Source organism: Acomys minous (genome assembly GCF_964271855.1).
Source record: "Acomys minous genome assembly, chromosome: 7".
NCBI classification, from domain to species: Eukaryota; Metazoa; Chordata; class Mammalia; order Rodentia; family Muridae; genus Acomys; species Acomys minous.
In genome coordinates this window covers 48704704-48726511 of record NC_140488.1, presented here as the reverse complement: position 1 = coordinate 48726511, position 21808 = coordinate 48704704, and the positions used below count along the sequence as shown (strand labels likewise).

At 41.8% G+C, this 21808-nt stretch overlaps 1 long non-coding RNA gene across 2 annotated transcripts; it reads left to right on the top strand.

Moving 5' to 3' along the window:
* Nucleotides 1-259: 259 nt before the first annotated feature.
* Nucleotides 260-18878, top strand: LOC311602613. Of its 2 annotated transcripts, XR_014780803.1 has the most exons (8): nt 260-395; nt 4546-4671; nt 11922-12126; nt 12319-12573; nt 12834-13013; nt 14730-15070; nt 15196-15313; nt 15755-18878. It is a non-coding gene; the product is annotated as an uncharacterized lncRNA (long non-coding RNA). The 2 variants fall into 2 exon arrangements; XR_014780802.1 differs by lacking the exon at nt 11922-12126 and having other exon boundaries at nt 12487-12573.
* Nucleotides 18879-21808: the final 2930 nt, after the last annotated feature.

The window sequence follows — 21808 nt, the reverse complement described above, 5'->3', positions numbered from 1 at the left end:
AGCGTGATCTATTACAGAGAGAAGGGGCCAGTCTCTAGGGACATGTTTGGTTCACATAACAAGTCAAAGTTCTTTTAATTTCCTGAGTCCTATCTCAGTTTCTCTCACTGTGCTTTCTCAGGTAGCCTGAAGGTGAAGGCATTTTGCAGAAAAGTCTAGGGCACAAGGGAGGATGGGCGGGGGCGTCTCTATACAGCAGCCTGTGCATGGCGGTTGCTATAGAAACCTGACGTCATTAAGGCCAGTAGCATGATCTTTCTTTCTTTCTTTCTTTCTTTCTTTCTTTCTTTCTTTCTTTCTTTCTCTCTTTCTTTCTCTTTTTAATGGAGCACTAGGTGATCTGGCAAGAAGAACAGAGGTTTCCTGCACCCAAGTTTTTGGATTGAGCTCAGAGTGTGAGTGTCCTATGGTGTGTGTGTGTGTGTTGGGGGCGGGGAGGGGGCGGTGACCTCCTTGGACGTGTGAAGATGAAATTAATCACAAGCCCAAGTCAATTTGGTGCTGCGCTATTTCCTGTAGGAGAGAGATTGGGGACCTTCTGGTTACACAGACTGTCTTGGTTCAGGATGCCCAGGAGCCATGTTTCTGTGAAAAGGTGGGGCGTTCACTGAGAATAAAATACGCAGCTGCACCTGCTCTCTGCCCAGTTTCCCCCACTGTGAAAGGCAATGAGAATCCTCACCCGCAGGATCTCTGGGACCTTCAGTGATAACACCCGATTACAAAATCATACATGATTCATCTGAATGTCTTGAATGTTAAAAGACACATTTGTTTTGACGGTCCTGCTAAGAACCTGATTTTAATGCAGACTTTTCTTGATTTTTAAGATACTTTTCTTTGGTCACCATGCTGTTGTCCATTGCATATGCACTTTAAAAAATTCTGAAAAAAATCTGGATGATGACAATTTAAAAGAAATTGTGTATATATGTGATTACCTGCATATATGTATACTGAGTGGATGTCTGGTGTAGGCCAGGAAGAGGTGTTGTATTCCCCACTACTAGATATACAGACCTTTGTGAGCTACCAAGTGGGAGCTGGGAACCCAGGCCCAGACGTTCTGTAAGACCAACAAATCCTCTTACCACTGGGCCAACTCTGAAGTCCAACATGCCAATGAAAAAAATAATAATTATTTTCTATTTTGCTTCATAATGACAATAGACATCTTCCATAATCAGATAGGCCTGTTTCATTAATTTTTACCAACCCATAAGGTTTCATTGCTGAGTTACTCAGGTTCTCAGTCCCACTCACTGCTTACCCTGTCTGCAGACAAATATAGCAATCTGCCATTGTAGATGATTTGTATATCCTGGAATGTGTTTTAAAGGAATCTGAGTTTAGAGACACCTGGCTTCTTTAAAAAATATTTTTATCTATTTTATGTATTTGAGTGCTCTATTTGCATGTACACCTGCATGATAGAAGAGGGCACCAGATCACATTATAGATGGTTGTGAGCCACCATGTAGTTGCTGGGAATTGAACTCAGGACCTCTGGAAGAGCAGACAGTGCTCTTAACCACTAAGCCACCTCTCCAGTCCTCATGGCATCTGGCTTCTTTCGTTCATCTTCCACATTTGTTTAAATTTATCTATTTTGTTGTATATGGTAATTGCTCATTCTTGATACTGAAGGGTCTACAATATATGGCTTTGCCTCAAATTTTAAAGATTTATTTTTTATTTTATGTGTGTATGTGTTTTCCTGCATGTAAGTCTGATTACCACATGCATTCCTGGTGCCCATGGAGGGCAGAAGAGGATGTTGGATCCCTTGAAACTGGAGTTGCAGATAAGTTGTGAGCTGCCATGTGGCTTTTGGGAATTGAACTCAGGTCTTTTGGAAGAGCAGTCAGTGTTCTTAAGCACTGAGCAATGTCTTTAATTGCCGTCTAATGTTTAAGTTGTTGTCAATTTCAATCTCTTGTATATAAAGCTGGTATGAATTTATATAAATAAGCCTTTTCAAAGAAATGGTTTCTTTCTCCAGAGTAAATGCTTAGGAATGTGGTGGCGCTAACATTTTAAGAAGCTGAGATATTTTTTCCAAAGATATTGACCTCTTTTCATGAACACAGCAGTGGGTATGGGAGTTTCACTCTCCAAAAACTTGACAGGACTTGGTCTGACAAGTCTTTAAGTATGGATATTCTTGGAGGAGTTATCTGTTTTTTCCCCCTGAGGATTAAGGGTGCTGCTGCTGTATGTTTCTCTCAGTGGGTCATCTATTCAATCTTCTGTCCATTGATTGATCCAATTGTCTATTTTTTTAATGACTTTTGCCAGACGTTCTGTATTCTGGAAACAGATCCTTTAATCTGATACATGATTTTCAAAAATTTGTCATCCCAGGCTGGGGCTTGTCTTTGTTTTTTTTTTCTTTCTACTATATATATGGAAGAGTGTCCATCTTTCACTTTATGAAACTCTTAGCAATCGGTTCTCCATTTAATGAAAGAGATTTATTTATCTATGAAGTTTGTTCCTAAACCATGGCCCCTAACATTCTTTTTTTTCCATTACAAGGTTTCTATTTGGGTTGTACTTTATATCAATTAGTTACTAAATTTATTTTCATTTTTCACTGTTTATGTGCTTGTGTGTCCATGTGTAGGGTATGTGCATGTGAGTGCAGATGCATATGGAGACTGGAAGAGAGTGTCAGCTTCCCTGGATCTGCAGTTATAGGTAATTGTGGGCCACCATGTGGGTGCTGGAAACTGAGCTCAGTTCCTCTGCCACAGCAAAGTGCACTCCTGACCTCTCAGACACCTCTCTAGCCCCATTAGATCAATCGTGCATTCAGAGTTGACTTTTGTATCCTACCATATATGACTAGTCTGTATTTATCTTTGTGCATGGAGAGATCCACTTGTCCTGAGATAAGACAAGAAGACAGGCCATTGAAAGGGACATGAGTGGGAAAGAGTCCCTCATCCTGTGATCGAGTTTGCTGTTTGCTAACTGACAGTCAGGAAACCTCAACCCACCTCATAAAGCCAAATTCCATGCTGGTACAACGGAACCATTCCTAACCATTTCTAAAAGTTTTTTTAATGGCACAAATAAATGAGGGGTCGAAGTGTATCTCACTGTTGAAGAGCACTGGGTGTGTTCCAGAGGATCCAGGTTTGATTCCCAGCACTGAAATGATGGCTCACAATTCTCTGTAACTCCATTTCCAAGGGATCTGATGATCTTTCCTGCCCTCCTTGGGCATTAGGAACTTATCCAATGCACACGCTTCCATGTGGAAATATATTCATGCAAAAATACAGATAGGTAGATAGACAGACACACAGACAGACACACAGATACATAGATAGGTAGACTGTGCTTATTTGGGGCCAGATTGGTTGTAACCAATGTTGATGAACCATGTTAGCATGCTCTTCTCATGCCTAAATGATATGATGTTCCTTAAAATTTAATTTACTAACTGAAAATTTACAGAGGAATAAGCACATTTTACAAGTAGTCTTTTACTTAATTGTTAACCTTGAATTTAAGTCTCATTTAATATTTAAACTTTCCCAATATTCTTTGAACAATCTAACTTTGAAATCAGTGAAATCCCCCTCTCCCTCCTTGCTCCTCTCCCCTCCCTTCTATCCCTCCCTGTCCCCCCTCTGATTCTTGCTCCTCCCCGCCTTCCCTTTCCCACCTGCCTCCCACAAACACACATCCATCTCAATGACATCTAATCTCAAGTCCTTATGAGACCACACTCTTGGCTTTTGTGCCCGAATTGTCCTTTCGCTATGTAAGTCTCTGTGCAAAGCACACTGACTTCACTACTCTGGGTTTATAAGGAGTTTTGAAATCAGATGTTCCTCCTCTAATTCTGTTCCTCTACAAAACTGTTTCCGAGCTTTTTTCACAGCCACTATGAGCTTCAGAATCAGCCCCTTAGTTTCTCTCTAAAATGTCTGTGTAGAGATCTGTTGGTGTAGGACTGGATCTGTAGGTCAGTGTGAGAAGGATACACTCGGCAGTAATGTGCAGTCTTCCATCCCATGAGGATGATGGGTCTTTATATTCTTCAGTTTCTCACAGCAATGCTTTGCCCCACTCAGTGCCTAGGCACTACACAGCAGTGGGCAGGTGTTTCCTGATTATTTCATATTGTCCCATGCTATTTTAAGGGAGGTGCCTTTTAAATTACAGTTTCCACGTATGTCACTGTAGTCAGCTGTCTGCAGGTAGATGGTAACAGGCTATTGAAGAGTCTCTTGGGTTGAAATAATAGATTACTCCCAAATGGGGCTGCTTGCCTGGCCTCAGCGGATGAGGAAAAGCTCAGTAGTGATGCAACTTGATGTGGTGGTGGTGGTGGTGGTGGTGGTGGTGGTGGTGGTGGTGTGTGTGTGTGTACAAAGCGTCTGTGAGATGAACAAAGCAGAGGAAAAGTGTCACTGCACAGCTTGCACGTGACTGAATGTGGACAAACTACACCATTCCTGTATTTCATGGGCGTTCTCTCTGCTTTACTCTCTTTCTGTGTGCTTTCTTTCCCCTTACTCTGCCTTCTAGTGTAACCTGAGAGAAATCTGTGGACTCTCCATCCGGAACCAGCTCCCAGAGAAGAACAAGCGCCATGTGGAGTCCTGTCAGCATGCTACTGGAGCAGGAGTGACAAGGTCACATGGGACATGATAGGTTAGTCTGTGCGTTTTCTCTTCCCATCCCCCTTACCAGAAGCAGATCTGCGCAGCTGTGGTGTCATGTAGGAAAGCACCCCTTGGTAACAGGTGGCAGGAAAGAGCACCACACTTTGGAACAGCAACATTAAAAGACTCCCAGGAAGCCATGTCCTTGTTCTTCTTTGCTTCTATGACTTTACGATAAATCACTGGGTTCAGATGCTGTCAGCCCCTGTCACTTGTACCATTCTAATCTCCTAACCGTTCCTCTCTCTATTCTTTAATTTTAAGTAGTTAATTAATTTACCAATTTATTAATTTAGTTCTTGGTTTCTTGATACAGGGTCTTATGAAACTCATCTGGCTTTGGATTATTGTGTACAACTCCCCCATACTGGGACGCATGTGCCACCATATGTAGCTTCTCTAGAATGTCAATTGTAATATAATATTGTATTAACTTTTTAAAAATTTTATATAATGTACTTAGATACATCTTTCCCCACTTCTTTCTCCATCCACTTGCACATCTCCAACCTCTCTCAACTTCATGCTCTTACTTTAAAAAAAACCCAATGCTCCAGTTGGTGCAGCCTGGATTTCCTGGTGTGGGGCCTTCCATTGAAGTGTGGCTGATCTACTAGGAGTCATGCCCTTCCAAAACCTGATTCTCCCTCCCCCCCCAGAACTCATCAACTGTCAATAGCTGCTCATTTAGAGGTTCAGGAGTCATGAGCACCTCCCCTTGCATGCTAGAATGGTGACTAGATTGATCTTGTGCAAGAAACCACAACTGCTGTGACAGTCTGTTGTTTGAAGTTCTCCTACATACCTCTCCTAGAGGGAGGTATGTCACACCTAGTGGTGAGCCTTTTATTTGATAACCTATGTATTCTGAGAGGAACATTATCCCCTTTTAGGATAAATGTGAAGAAAACACTGTTTTACCCCAGTACTCCCCAATCTCTGGCTCTTAGAATCTTTCCAACTCCTGTGCTGTGACTGTCTCTGAGTCTTGGGCATAGTTGTGATAGTTGTTCCATTTGTGGCTGAGTATTCCATAGAAAAGTACTTTCCATATTTTGACCAATTTTGTGTTAACCACAGTTCACTATACAAAAAAAAATCATGAAGTCTGTAAGTTGTACTAATATATGAATATAGAGATATGAATTTAGAGGGTAGTTTGTTACTATGTCCACCCAGCAGAATAGTAGTAATAGTAGGTTCACCTCTGCGACCTATGAACTACCCAACCATAGGACGTTGATCAGATTTTTAGTACAAGGTACATGTTTCTTCCTGTGGAATGGGACTTAAATCATAAAGCTATTTGGTTGCTTCTGTGATAGCCATGCCACTAATTCACCCATGAGTATTATTGTAGTTACAGGGGTCACAGAGGGGTAAGAATATTGATTACTTTTTTCCCTTCAGTATACTGCATAGCATCTTCTGGTATTATGAAAACTAGGCAGTAGGAATGAAGTTTTTTGGTTAGTGCCAATTTGATTTCTCTAATGTCCTGTGCCCAAAGTCCAAAGTATGTGGTATCTTACGCAGTAGGATCTTACCATCAAATTCTGATGGGAAACTAAGAGCAATACAGGCATTGTTTTGGAGGATCATTGGAACAGTCCTGACCAACAGCTAGTGGGAGAATCCCACACTAGGCACTGAGTTTTTTGTTTAATAACCCATGGCTTCTGGAAGAAACATTATCCCTTTTGTCAGGTAACTCCAATTAAACTCGTGTGTGTGTGTGTGTGTGTGTGTGTGTGTGTGTGTGTGTTGTATATGTCTTATAAGTAGTCTGTTTGATTACTATTATTATGTCTGATCATTACTTCAATCTATAAGATAAAATATTCAAGATTTATTTGATGAGTCTGATTTGCTTCATCCAATGTGATGATCTCCATTTTCTTTTGAACAGCATGATTTCGCTTTTTCCTAATGATTAGATGACCTTACCGAGAATACAGGCTTCTGGGTCTTTTTTAAATGCTTCCAGATGTGGTAGTTCAGTGTACACTTATCTGTTGCATTCCTGGCCCCAAATCTGGAATCAGCTATTTTTTTTCCCCCAAGGAAACTTTTGAACGGGCAATATTTTAACTACACTCAATCTGAGCAATAGAGTTGTTCAGTGTTAAGGAGTTGATTAGATTCGGTGCATGGAATGGGTACTTATGTATATTTCCAAGAGAATAAATTTATCAGCATCTGTTTTGGGTTATTCCATGGTACTCTTACAGGAGATCATTTTGTTGTTGTTGCGTGGTGTTTTAACTCTCCACTTTCCCAAAATAATACAAGCACAGATAGTTTGTGTATCAAGGCTCCCACTCACAAGAAGAGATCTGTACTGTCAGTGTCCTGTGTAACTTTCTGAAGTGATGAAAACATTCAATATCTGCACTGCCCAGTAATCATTGGCTGTTGGGCACCTGGAATATGAGTGTTAGGGATAAAATTTGTAACTGTGGCTAAATTTGGTTTGTTAAATAGCTATCTTTATTTTAAATAGGTTTATATTATTTATTAACATCATTTGTCACATGTAACACGGGATGAAAATACAGGGGAGAAAATGCTAGCCCCATTTTATTTTTACACCTGGTGTTTCTAGTCACAATATATCTTGCAGATCACTCTGTAGAAGCATAATGATGGATTTTATGTTGCCTTTGTTTTTTTTTTTTTGCTTGTTTCTTTTGAGGTAGAATCTCAGTATATAACATGGTTAAAAATTGAATATACTATGTAGCTCATTATAGCCTCAAAATAACTATTTTCTTGCCTTTAAGTATGTTGGCATTACACATGTGTACTACATACCTGGATAATCAAATGCATACATAGTAATTTGAGTCATAGATACTCCTTACTTAGATCTTGGCATCAGTTTCTCCTTATTGACAGACATTTTTCATCGTTCTAGTCTGTGGATGTTATACACTGTTCTAGGAAAGGCTCTCTGTGGTCTTCTTAAAAGAAAGATCACTGGTTCCAAGAATACATGCTTGTGTTATTTTATGAACCAGCAGCAACCCCCCATGGAGGGTGCCTCAAGAACATTTGCCATTATATCCAGCAACCAAGAAGAGTGTCTATTTGCTCAGAGTCTATCCCAGAGGAAAGCCGAGAGGAGATGATTACTATGTGAGAAATCTGTGATAAGCATTTCACTTTATCATGGAAGTTACGTGCTGACCAGCTCCTCTGTCCTGTTTTATACCTTTGATGATGTGTTCTTTCTTCCTCTCTGTGTCCTGTGATTCTGCTCTAATCTCCCAGTGTGAGGAAGGGGAGTCTCATGTTTGATGTCACCTCAAATTGATCCCTTAAACAACTCGTGACACATATTGTTTTCTTATAGATTACTCATACTTAAAATTATGTATGGAAACACGATACTCTGAATTATCAAATGGAAACTGAATCAGAGAAGAGCACAGTACAACAAAAACAAAACATCTACTCCTCATCCAGGAGAACTTTTAACACAGCACATGGTCGATCCTTCCCTCCCCTCTTTGTACGATATAGTGAGGGACATGTTGGAGCCTATTAGCTTGCTTTATAAGAAGCATGGGTCAAATATTCGTTTAGTTTCCCAAGGCAGATTTTTTTTTGTTTTGTTTTCAAGAGAATCATTTCGATTATAAATTTGGTTCTAAGACAGAGGCAAGCTTGGACCAGACATGCGGGGAAGGCAGTCTCTTTATATTGTTTCTATGGAAATCCACTTATAAGCAGATGAAAAGAGGGGAAAATTATGAGATGTGCAGGTATGGAGTTGGACTGATATTGCCTGACACACAGTAAACTCCTACCACAGAAATAAAGGTGTGTGTGTGTGTGTGTGTGTGTGTGTGTGTGTGTGTGTGTGTGTCCACTCAGTCTTGTCTAACACACAGTTGTTTTACAAAGAGAATTAAGGTAAGTTGGTACTAACCTTAGTTTTGAGGAATATTTTTGTTTCTATTCATAAAAAAAATATACCTTTTATGGGGAGAAACAAGTCTTTTGAAAATAGTCAGGTGCCATCTGGTGACCAAAATGTGAGTTGCAGAACTGCAAGGTAACTATGGGGTTTGCCTGTAAGAGGGATTAGGACATCAGAGGGAGAAGTGCTCAGAGAGAGCAGGGCCCTTAGGATCCTGGCAACTGGGAATGGTTAGGAAAGAATTATGCAAAACAAATGAGTGTTGGCATGTATATAGCTGTCAAAGAACCCATAGATTAAAATCCGGGCCACAAAGTTGAAGGATCCAGAGGGTCCTAGAAACCTACAAGAAGAACATTATGATAGGCAGATCTGGGCCCAGGGGTCCCGCTCAAACTATGGCACCAGCCAAGGACAATACAGGTGGTAAACTTCAAACCCCTCCCCAGATCTAGCCAATGGACAGGACATTCTCCACAATTGAGTGGAGAGTGAGGTCTGACTTTCACACGTACTCTGGTGCCCCATATTTGACCATGTCCCCTGGATGGGGAGACCTGGTGGCTCTCAGAGGAAGGATAGCAAGTTACCAAGAAGAGACTTGATACCCTATGAGCATATACAGGGGAGGAGGTCCCCCTCAGGAACAGTCATAGGGGAGGGGAGTAAGGGGAAAATGGAAGGGAGGGAGGATACAAGGGAAGGGATAACCATTGAGATGTAATATGAATAAATTAATAAAATAAAAAAATAGAAAACAAAACAAAACAATAAAATAAAATCCGGCCACAACTTAACTTTCTTTCTTTTTCATACTTTCTTTTGTTTTTTGTTTTTTCCGAGAAAGGGTTTCTGTGCGTAGCCTTGGCTGTCCTGGACTCACTTTGAAGATCAGGCTGGCCTCGAACTCACAGAGGTCTATCTGCCTATGCCTCCCTGAGTGCTGGGATTACAGGTGTGCGCCACCACCATCTAGCACAACTCTTCTTTCTGGAAAGCATTTCTGAGGTTTCTTGGGTCAGGTCGTCTGGGACTGCTTTGATAGGAGTAGCTATGCCGCAGTGACCATTCTTTGTTTTTGCTTTTGTTTTTGTTTTTTGGTTTTTCGAGACAGGGTCTCTCTGTGTAGCCCTGGCTATCCTGGATTCCCTTTGTAGACCAGGCTGGCCTCGAACTCACAGCGATCCGCCTGCCTCTACCTCCCGAGTGCTGAGATTAAAGGCGTGTGCTGACCATTCTTGTAAATGTTTTCTCATGTGCATATGCCCAAGACTCTCTCTTTAGTAACTGGGGCTGCATTATTGTGGAAACTTCACATTTTACTTTTTGCCGATGTTGTCTATTTGTCTGCATAGGAAATATATGAAATTTGGAATTTGGTTAGAATATGCAGCCATAAGTATTCAGACCGCTGAATTCTTGGGCCCATATACTGGCTCACCAGGCAAAGGCCCTTGCCGACAACCTGATGACCTGACCCAGATTTGATGCCTGGAACACACTTGGTGAAAGAAAAGAGTCAATGCCTGCAAATTGTCCTTTGATCTGTATATGTAACCTAGAATGGGCGCACACATTCACCCACTCTATAAATAAATGCAAAATGTTCTTTTAAAAGCTAATTATTATTATTTTTTTCATACTGCCACTTCCTTCATCTGTTCATACTGCTCAGGGGAGAGTTAGCCATTTCCCCAGTTACCCTAGATAGAGCCTTTCTTTCCAAAACTCTGACTATGAGGCTTTGGTTCACAATGTGCCTTCCATTACTGCATGGTGCGGGTAAGAGATTAAGTGAGCACCGCAAAGGGAAGAGCCTGTTCCCTGTCTTGCCACACACCTCCACAAGAGGAAACAGCAGGTTAGAGCAAGAAAAAGCAGGAGGAAAACACGGCAGAAGGCAGAAGCCTTCTTTATTGCTCCTGTGCAAAGCTACAGGAGGCTTTGTAACCCAGCACTCCGAGGAATTCCAGAAAGCTCTGGAATTCCTTTACTTCCCTGAGTTATGTAGGAGCTGGCCCCACTGTGTTTACAGTGGAAAAATTCTGGCTTTTGCCAAACAGGGAGACTGTGAATTTGTACATGTGGCGGCTCTGGGTGGGTTTGTGCAATACGAGAGGAGATCCAGAGTTAGCTTTCTTATCTGGGAATTAGCTGAGCCCAGGAAAATATCTTTGGAATAAAACTGCCTGTCTTCTTTCTGGGTATTCAAATACCCTTCATTTGCCGTGCACAGTCAGCATCACACATTCTGTAAGAACACTCGAGCTCCAGAGGAGAGGGCCAATGTGCACTTCTTCTATGTCTTTCTTCTGTCTGGGCCTATCAATTGGCCGGATGCTTCTGTTCACACTGTTGAAGGCAGATCTCCTTTTTTTTTTCAGTTGTCTGAGTCAAATTCTAATCTTTTCCAGAAAAAAATCTTCACAGGCATTCTAAAAAAAATAATGCATTTCCTCGATTCTATGCGTTAGCCCAGAAAAACTGCTACCATTTAGGATGATGTTGTTGTGTTTGTATTGTTAATCTGATCTATGAATTTTCCATGGACCTACCATTGGAAGGATTCTCTTAGTCTTTTCTTCAGAGTCCCTAGACTTGCCATATACAACAAATATAAGTACTTCATATCCAGGAGAATCCCAATTTCAGATAAGCAAAATAACATGGCATGTTACAACCAATAAAAATAATTGTTTTTGTAGAACTGAAACTGTATCGAGTAGAGTTAAATATGGCAGCTATACACACAGCTGCCTCTATGGACTAGAAGCTCTTAAAGGATGGTGGGAGCTGCTGCACTCAGGCTAGATGCCAGCCCTGGTGGTATTGTGCAGCAGACCCTTCCCAGCTCATTAAGACTCAAGGATTTCTAAAGGAGTCTTGTTAAGACTCAGGAAGTACTAAAGATAGGCTCCTTGAGACTCAGAAGTAAACAACTCAGGAGTCTCTGGAAGTCTTTGAAACTGACCAGACGCACAAGGCACTTCCCTCACCAAGATTATATACTCAGTAGGGATTCTTGGGAAGACAGAATCCAGCAGAGCTGCCTAGGAGAAAGAGAGAGAGAGCGAGGGTGAGGGGCAGAGAGAGAATGAGCTTCCTGTCAGGGTTCCTGCAAAGTTTTTCAGTGGGTTTCCAGCTTTTGTTTTCATTGCCTCTGCTGGGGTAGGTTTTCAGTGACAAAGCTGCCCTTGAGTGGTTCCTCCATCTGCAAGTAATCCCTCACCTACATTCCTTTAAGTAGCTCCAATAAACTAAGTTGGACTTTGGTGGTATCTTTTACTCTCGTTTATCATTGGTTCTCTATCTAGGATAAGTAGACGTTTGTTTATGTCTCCCGAGGAATGGAGTCACACAAGTGTTCACCTATGAGAGGGAAGTCACTGGATACGTAAGAAGATTGGAACCCCCTACTCACAGATGCCATCATGGAGCACACAACATCCAGCTGTGCCTGATCAGTGTACAGAAAGAATCCTGGGAGCTATTCAATAGCTATCGTTTGGTTGAATACAAGTAAATATTGGAAATGGGGTTTCCACCTTTTTACTAGAATCTCTGACTATAGGATAATATGTAGTTGTTGACGCCAGCAAAGATGATTGGGGCATTGTTACACTTTTGTCTATAGCCAGTGTATTGGTTAGTGTGTATGGTGGGGTGTAGACTTTTGGACAATTACTCAATTGCTTCCTTTTTTTCTCCAAGACAAGGTCTCTCTGTGTTAGCTTTGCCTGTCCTGGACTCACTTTGTGGACCAGACTGGCCTCAAACTCACAGAGATCTGCCTGCCTCTGCCTCCTGAGTACTCGGATTACAGGCGTGACCCACCATGCCCAGCCTCAATTGCTTCATCAAGTGAGCATTTCACCCTAGGACCACTAAGGTGGAAAGGAGAGGACCTGGACAGTTTCTCCTGCGATATTCTCCAGTCACAGAAGTTGTTATTGTAGTGGAAAAGAGGTGAGTGTATAGTGAGGTGAGATGTGTGTTGGTCACAAATGCACTTTCCCTCAAAAGAAAACTTCTGTAATGGAAAAGAAGGATTTATTGGGATCACCTGATGCACTTGGGAAATAATTGTGCTTCTCTCTATTGTCCTTGGCCTTCCACTTGGAAACAGCAGTGAAGTTCTGGAACTCCAGAATCAATGAATTTTGTGATCATGGACAGTCTCCTAGCTTTTTGCAACAGATGTGAAACTGTCTATCTTTCTTCCTTAGATAGAAGGAAATGCTCATCTTCTAAGAGGTAGATAATATCTTCGGGTCTCTGTACACTGATAATACTCCTCTGAAGTCACGCTCAAAGGCCACAACCTCCCTGACAACAGGAACTTTCTGTGATCACTAACATTGGACAACTCTGCCAATTGCCTGCATCTCACTGACCTACTTTTGCCAGTGAGTATGCTTTTTCAAGTGGCTTAAAAGGTGAAGATGTTTTCTTTCAGGGGAATGTAAGCTCATAGAAGGGTGGACTGGGTGGAGCTTTCTTTTACTTTGCCGAACATCATGCGCCGCACCATAGTTGCCATGTAAACCTTACACCATTTCCCCCATTTTAATTCCCTCTTATTGGAGGCTGAGATGATGTGATGAGAAAAGCAGAGTCCAACTTCCAGGACTTGGACTCAGGTAAGGGTGTGGTTGACCCCATTGAGAGCTCAACCAACACCTTGTGGTTCAGACACCCAACTATCCCCTAAAGTTGAAAGGTCTTTCTTAGCAATTTGAAATTGTTCCATGAATTAGGAACTAGGTGATTCTCAGAAGACTCACATGATTCTGCACCCCAGGTGTAACCCCAAATCTGTGGATCCGTTGATAACATTTCTGAGTTTTCTGAGATGATTCTCATCTCTAAACTGAATCTCCAGAAGGGGTTTGCTATGCTCATGCAAGCATTTTTAACAATCACAGCTACCATTCAGTCTTCCCTCTTAAGGTTGACTTTTATGTTTCATTCTGTGTATGTCTGTATGGAAACTCATGGGGGAGAGAAGTGGGTGTCACTTTCCTTGGAGATGGAGTTACAAGCAGTTGTCAGCTCCCTGATTTGAGTACTGGAAACAAAATTCTGAAAGAGCACCAAGTGTTTTTGACTGATAAGCCATCTCCCTAGCTCTTATTCAATTGTTTCTATAAAAGTTTCGCTCTGTCCTATGAAGTTTGCTATGCAGATATTGCTGATTTGACTCTTAGTATGTCATATATTATTTTTCTAGGATCACTTCTATACCATTATAGTTAATATTGAATTTAGATGCTACAATACAATCAGAGTTTGGCAAAAAATAGGTCAAATATGAAGTTTATTCCTGCAGTCTCATTAAGAACCCATTAGGTCTAGTTGTCTCTCTCCTGATGACATTAAAGCTGATCTACAGGTCCAAGTGTTATAGCTGATCACATCAACATAAACTTTCTAATCTGTGTTACATACCAAGGTTTTTTGCATGCAAGGAAGATTGTTGGGTAGATCTGCATTTCACTAAGGGTTGTAAAGGGGCGACATTATAATTTTATAAGCATTTGTGTATTTATTATTTAGGATTCTTCTATTACAGACACTTATCATCTTTGCTAAATTCAGGTATAAAAAGAAGGCTCAGGTAAATATTTAATTCTTTTGCAGTAGTTTCTCTTTTCAAAAAACCAAAACTTTGTTACTCTAGGACCTTGTTTATTGGTTTTGCTTTACATTTAAGTTTTTTGAAGTTTGGACACTGAATACATGAACACATGAACTAAGTATGATAGGAAAATGAAAGTTTAATTTCATATGAATTTAATCTTACATTTGAATGCCTACATGTAGCTAGCCAGTGCCACAACATTGCATAGCAGCTGCTTTAGACATTTTTCTCCCTCTCAGTTTCTTCACTTAGTAATGTACACTGGGGATCACTTATATAGTAGTAGGAAAAGGAGCCCTCCTGCCTTGTTATACCTGCATTATAGCGTAGATATAGACATAGATGGACCTTGGATTATTCAGTGACATCCCCATTGGTGAACACCTATACTATTTTCAGTAGTCTTCTGTTATGATTTATTTTACAAGGAAAAATCTCGTGCCTGTTTATGGCTTTTGATATCTGTACGTTGTGCCTTTAGGGTAGAACCTTAGAAGAAGAGGGACTGGTTAAGGAAGAAAAAAAATGCTCTATCTCTCAATGAGAAGATTTGAACCAGACACTCCAGAACCCAGCAGTGAGAAGTAAATGTGGGGGAGAAGAGATGGCTCTGTGGGGTAAACTACTTGCTATAAAAGCAGGAAGACCTGAGTTTGGATCCCTGGAATTCACATTCAGCTGGATGAGACAATACAAGCCTGTGATCCTAGCACTCTTCCAACGACACAAGTGGTGGTAACAAAATACTTCCTGGAAGCTCACGCGACAGTTAGCGTAGAATGTGCAGTAGAGAACAGAAGACAGTCGCAGACGAGGGGGAAGGTGAGGGCCAACACCCAAGTGTATCTTATGCTTTTGATTGTCTATGTTTTCTGCTTTCTTATTTTCTTGCTAGTATGGGACGAGTGAAGATTTTATTTATTTATTTATTTTTACTGATCCTCAAGAACAAATATCACCATGGAGTAAAGAATAATGAGGGGCCGTGTAGACAGACAGTGGGAGACATCAAGATCAAGCCTGCATTCTAGTTGCCATAGCCGTGTCCCGATCCCAGAACCTTGGGTGAGTTCTTTCCCTTTGCTGGCGTCCGATCTAGCACACATGGGGCCCTTAGTACGGAAACAATGGAAACACCCACACACAAACCTGTGCCCACAAACATGCATACATACAAATGTACACACCCCACACAGCCGCAAGCAAAAAAAAATTAGATCATATTGTATACCTTGTTATTTAATCAGTATGTTTAGTAATCAGCATAACAGCTCAAATGAAAGTGAAAACAAACAATAGAAAAGCAGAATCTTAACACTCTATATGATAATACTTAAACGAAATGTGATATATATATTTGTATATACACATGCACAAGAAAACAACAGAATGAGATGCCATTATGCTAATTTTAGGGATCATAAGAATGCTAAGTATTGATATGTTTAATTCTGCACATGACATGCTGTGTTGGTTTTGCATGGCTGTGAACAATGTACTTGACAGAAGTGCCCAGGAGGACCGGTTTAATCTTATGATTACAGTCCACCATGGAGAAGACTTAATCATCAATTACGTCATAACATGACAACAGGAGAGGTGTCCATCACATGCCTGACAGGAACCCGAGAGTCCAGTGGGATAATATATCTCTGAGGAAGCATCAGAAGTGAAGTGCTTTCTCCAACCATCGCTTTAAGTTTCCACAATGTTCCTAAATGGAGGCATGAGCCAGCGAACACACATTCAGAACAGGAGCATGCAGGGAACAGTTCATTTTCAAACACAACACTCTACTCAGTAGGGAAGCAGAGGAGCCTTCTGCCAATTCAAGAGGCTTTTCCTTTGGGAAAGATCAAGGGACTCATAATGGGAAACTATATTCTTTTCCTGGTCGTGTACATATGTCGATAAATGGAACTTTAAGTCTCTGAGCCTAGGTCATGAGGGAGATCACCCACCGGATCGCTGATACAGCCAGCTTAAATAGTAATGAGTCCAGTGTATATCTCAGATGGATGCTGAAATGTCCAGTTAATCCGTAATTTCAAAAATGATAATGCCTTCTAAACTGCTTTACTAAAACTATAACATGTATGCTCTCTAAAGTGAGGAGATGGAGCTCTATATAGTAGCATTGCTTCGCAGAGCATAACATTTTGCTACCCTCACTACCTCTCCTAAGACCTGTCTCTAGACAAGGGTAGTATTTTTTGCTATCATATGGTTCGTTTCCTAGAAATATTATGATCTCAAAAAGAAAAGAAAAAAATGAAAGTCTAATCAGAAGAGTCTTTGTCAGGTTGGACTTCAGCTTTTTTATTTGGATTGTCTCCTCCACAGTTTATATGCTGAATTTCACCATATCAACAGTTGCTGTTTTACTTGTTTTGCCATGTTAAGGACAGAACCAGAGCCCTTCAGCTTCTTTGGCAGGCATTCTACCACTGAGATGTACTACCTGCTCTGTTACTTTTCTCTCCTCCTCCTTCAAATAGGATCTCACTTAGTAGAACGCCCCCTCCAGGCCTCAGTTTACCAAATGCTAGGATTATAAGTTCAGCACACCACACTTGATTTATCTGTTCACTTGTTGATGGAACTTTGTGTTTCTGTTAGTAAAGATGCTATGAGCATTTGGAAATTGTTGCAATACAACATTATGATAATATCACTTACATTCTAAAAACATAAACAAAAACCTGCAACTTTTGCTGGACCTCACAACTGAGTTAATGATACACCATGAGGTCACTTAAGACAAATGCTCATGTGGGTAATGATACACATTACTTGTGCTCTGTGGCGGGACCACAGTATATAAACAGTTTTTACACATCAATCGCGATGTCATATTATATATACTGGGCAGAAAAGGACAAGTGAAAGGGGAATGTCCAAAACTCATCTTTTGGTATGATAATGAAAGGATATTAAATCCTACCCTCATGGAAATGATGGACAACCAAAGCTTAAGGTCTTATACACGCAGGTGCTGAGTCAAAATGTCAGATGGGTTCTCCTGGAGCTGGTGTTCCGCAGGATAGGATTTAGTATTCTTGAAAGTAGAATAAAACAAAGAATATGCCAAATTGTATTACAAATTCGACCCAGCTTGGGCTACCCAGTGAGCTCCAGATTACCCTGAGCTACACAGTGAGTTGCTGCCTGAAGGAATAAAATATATGTTCCAGAGAGCATGATCGTAATAATGGGAAAATTGGGTTACAATGATCATAACTTATGTGAGTCAGTTTTTTCTTATATGTCTTTAAATGTATATCCAGAAGTTTCAAAACACAAAACTAAGAGAAACATTGCTGTTCCTTCCATACACAGCACTCTACTCATAACAAAGGCAGGCTCTACTTCTGACCTGGTGTCCACAGTGTTCCTGTACTCAAAGTCTATCCTTTCCATCAAGGCTTTCAAAGATAAAATGGAGGCCTTAGTGACACATGCAACTCTATCCCTACAGTTGTGGAGATGCGTTGCTGTGTGGAACTTGCTGGCGTCCAGATTAGTTCCCTGTGTAGTGAGAGACCCTGTATGAAGTGACTAAAGCAGACAATGGTACAGCAGGACACCCAATGTCCTCTTGTAGTCTCCACATACATGAAAACCTGTGCGCACGCACAAACACACACACACACACACACATACACATACACACACACACATACACACACACACATACACATACACACACACACATACACACACACACACATACACATACACACACACACATAACACACACACACACATACACATACACATACACACACACACATACACACACACACACACAGAGAGAGAGAGAGAGAGAGAGAGAGACAGAGACAGAGACAGAGACAGAGACAGAGACAGAGACAGAGACAGAGACACAGAGAGAGGAAGAAAGTAAACTTAAACTACTTTGAATGAAATTATCCTAATTTTGCCTGTAAAACTTGTTAAATATGAAAGAATAATTGTAAAACATACCACAAACACCAGGCTGCTCATGGAAGTCACGTGCAAGCATAGTGTAACACAATGCATATGACTGGCAGAGAAGTTAGTTGTCAATACCACCTGAAGAGGTCTTGGAAGGTCTGGGAAATGTGGCTGTGTAAACACCACACTGTTTAAAAAGAACGACTCTACATTTTGCACTGCTCACTTTTGGCTAAGGGAGGATGAAGTGAGTTGTTGAGCACTAGGTTTGTGGTAATCCGTAAATGGAAGTGCATTAGTAGGCCCCGTGGGCTTCTAAACACACCAGTAATACTTTATCCTGGGGATACATCCTACTAGGTAAAAGAGCAGCTATTTTACTCATAATGTGGGTAAGAATACAGTTTGGCTGCCCCCTGCTGGCTACAGTGAGGGCTGCAGGTGTGAGAGTCTCAGGCCAGATGGTCTCTATGCTGGGGAGGGAGGAACACAGGCTGATGAAGTGGACTTGGTGGAACCTTTTGAGTTTGCTGAGTTTTTATCACTTCTGTGTATTTTCATGTCATAGAAGAACTCATATCTTAGGCAAATCCAGCCTAATCGTTAGATTGGAAATCAGCCCTGCTCTAAGGTGAAAATAAGAGGCAGCATTAGAGAAGGTGGAATTACAGAAGCCACGGTGAGTCTACACAGGAACACACACACACACACACACACACACACACACACACACACACGCACTCACACACACACACACACACACACACACACGCTCCAATGCGTGTGTCCATCTATTTCTTTTGTTCCTTGAGAATGAACATGGTGAATACTGTCCCAACATATAATATATATATGTATATATACATATATACATCCTTTATCAAGTGTGTGTGTGTGTGTGTGTGTGTGTGTGTGTGTGTAGTACAAATGTGTATGTGAACACACATGTGAAAAGGGACAGGACAATCCCCAATGTTGCACCCCAGGTGCCACCCCTCTTTAAGTTTATCTTAGACAAGGTTTCTCACTGGCCAGGGACACACCAGGTAGGCCATGCAGCCAGGTCAGCAAGCCACAGGGATTTGATGTCTACACTTTCACGTGCAAGCATGTGCAATCACACCCATTGTAGGTTGTCTTTGAGGGGTGGGATAGAAGTCAGGTCCTCTGATCAAAGGGCCAGCACTTTACTGATTGAGCAATCTTCCAGCCTTATTGTTAGCACCTGGAACACAAGGATTCTCCAATTTCCACCTGGATACAAAATGTCAGACAACACTAAAGCACATTTATTATGATAAGTAAATTGATATCTGTTGTTGGGTGAATCTTACTACTACCAAAGGGGTGTTTCAGTGGGATGTCCCTAACATGGAGCTATCTGCCACACACACCTTTTTTATTGTCTTTATTTCATTTCATTTTAATTAATTTTTAACCTTACACTCTGGCCACAGCCCCCTCACTCCTCTCCCACAGGTTCCACCCTTCCTCCCTCTTCCCTCCATCTCCCTCCCCTACTCCCTAGAGAAAGGCACCCACACACACCCACCTACCCCAGCTCCTCAAGTCCCATGAGGACTGAGTGCTTCCTCTGCCCATGTGCCCTGGCAAGGCAGTCCCACCAGGGGAGGTAGTAAAAACGCAGGCACCAGAGTCCAAGTCAGAGACAGACCCACTAGCCTCACTACAGGAGGACGTGATGACACAGCTGCCCATAGGCTACCTCTCTGCAGGGCTCTCAGGTCCAGTCTGTGCATGGTGCATGGTCCTTGGCAGGACGCCCACTCTGCACAGCCTCCACCATTGGACCCTAGTTGGTTGGCTCTGTTTGTGCTCCACACATACATCTTTCTAAGAAGTGTCACATTGATCACTTTCTGCACATCTTGATTTATGTGGTGATGAGAAAGCCAGAGGACAATGGAACCATGTTGACTTTGGGGGATGTAAGACCAAGTGGCAGAAGAGACAAGGCTACCAGCTCTCAGAGAGCTGAAGAAGCAACAGCTGAAAAATCTGAAAGGAGCCAGGAAAGAGAGAGAGAGATAGTGAAAAATAGAAAAAGGTCAAGAGAGCAAGGAGAGGCGATGCTGAAGAAGGAGACAGTCTGTAAGGTGACAGGAAAGAGAAAATAAAGGCCCTGGTTGTGGGAGGGTCACAGAGTGCCCTCTACTTTTCAAGGCTAAGACTCTAAGAACCTGGGACTCAGAGCTGCAGCACCAGCTTGTGTCCATAGTTAAAGAACACGGAGTCCAGAACGTACAGAAGAATCTATAGTTAAAGAGCACTGAGTCCAGGACCTACAGAAGAGTCTACCAGTGGATACAATTCAGGACCGAGTAGCCCTGATTCTTGGACTGCCTGGATGCTGTGATGGAAGTTGGAGGAAAGAGCAGAGCAATATGCACATTCTGGGGTCACGTGATCTGTAATATTTTTAGTGTTAAGGTTCCCTGTCTCTTTATCAGCCTGCGTACTGTCATGGCTGGGAGCTGTCAACTACAGTGGGAAAGAAAATCTGACTCTGTGTGTGTGTGTGTGTGTGTGTGTGTGTGTGTGTGTGTGTGTGTGTGCAAGCAATAACTTTATGTACCAAACAAACTTAAAATTGTGTTCTTTACAGTGCATGATAACACAAGAAAATATTGATAATATGTAAATTGATAAATACACATTTTAAAATTTATATGTCTGGCGCTGGAAGAGGTCAAAAGAGGGTGTCCGGTCCCCATGAACTGGAGTTACAGGTGTTGATGATTTTCCATCTGGGCGCTGAAGACTGAACAAGGTTCTTCTGCAAGACCCTTTCTGCAGGAAAGAGTACTCTTTACCAGTGAACCATCTCCCCAGCTTCTGAAGGACACTGTATTAGAGTCATGTAGGAAAACGCTTATGGCTTTAGAGTGCTTCTCACTGAAGAGCCATGTTTGGTGCCCAGCATCCATCATGAGGCTCACAGCCATGCATAAGTCTACTTGCATGGGATCTGATGCCACTTGTGGCCTCTTTGGATACCAGGCACCTACCTGGTACATAGATATTTATTCAGACGTGTACCCACACAATGAAATAAAATAAAAGATCAGAGGAGTAACACAATGAAACAAAAAACAAAACAAAGGAGAAAATCTCCAACGAGGAGAGCTGAGAGTCCCAGAAGCTGTCCAGCAGAAGAGCATGGAGCAAAAGAAGAGGAAAAGCTGTTCCTTTTAAACTAAGCCATCATGGATGTCAACCATGTGGTTCACAGGCAGCCACAGGGTAGGGAGGGGGAGGCACTCTAGAGAAACAGTGACCCTCACACAGGCTTAGGGAAGCAAAAGGAAGTAGTGAAAGCACAGTCAGAGAAGAGATAGAAGAAAAGGGAAGGCTAGAGTTTAGGGTTAATTCAGGAAGAGGGCAGACTTGGGAGCAAGATTGCAGCTCTGTGACAGACTGCTAGAGGAGCAGGGCTTATGGGAAGGCAAATCACATCACCTCATGGAAGGATCCATGCTCCCATTGCTCCCATCTGCCTTCGGTGGGGGTCCCTACTCAGGACAGATGCTGGGCTGATCCATTTGGATTAATTCTGCAGTGGGGAGGGAGTGCCATGTCTCCCTCAAGAGGGGATTTCAT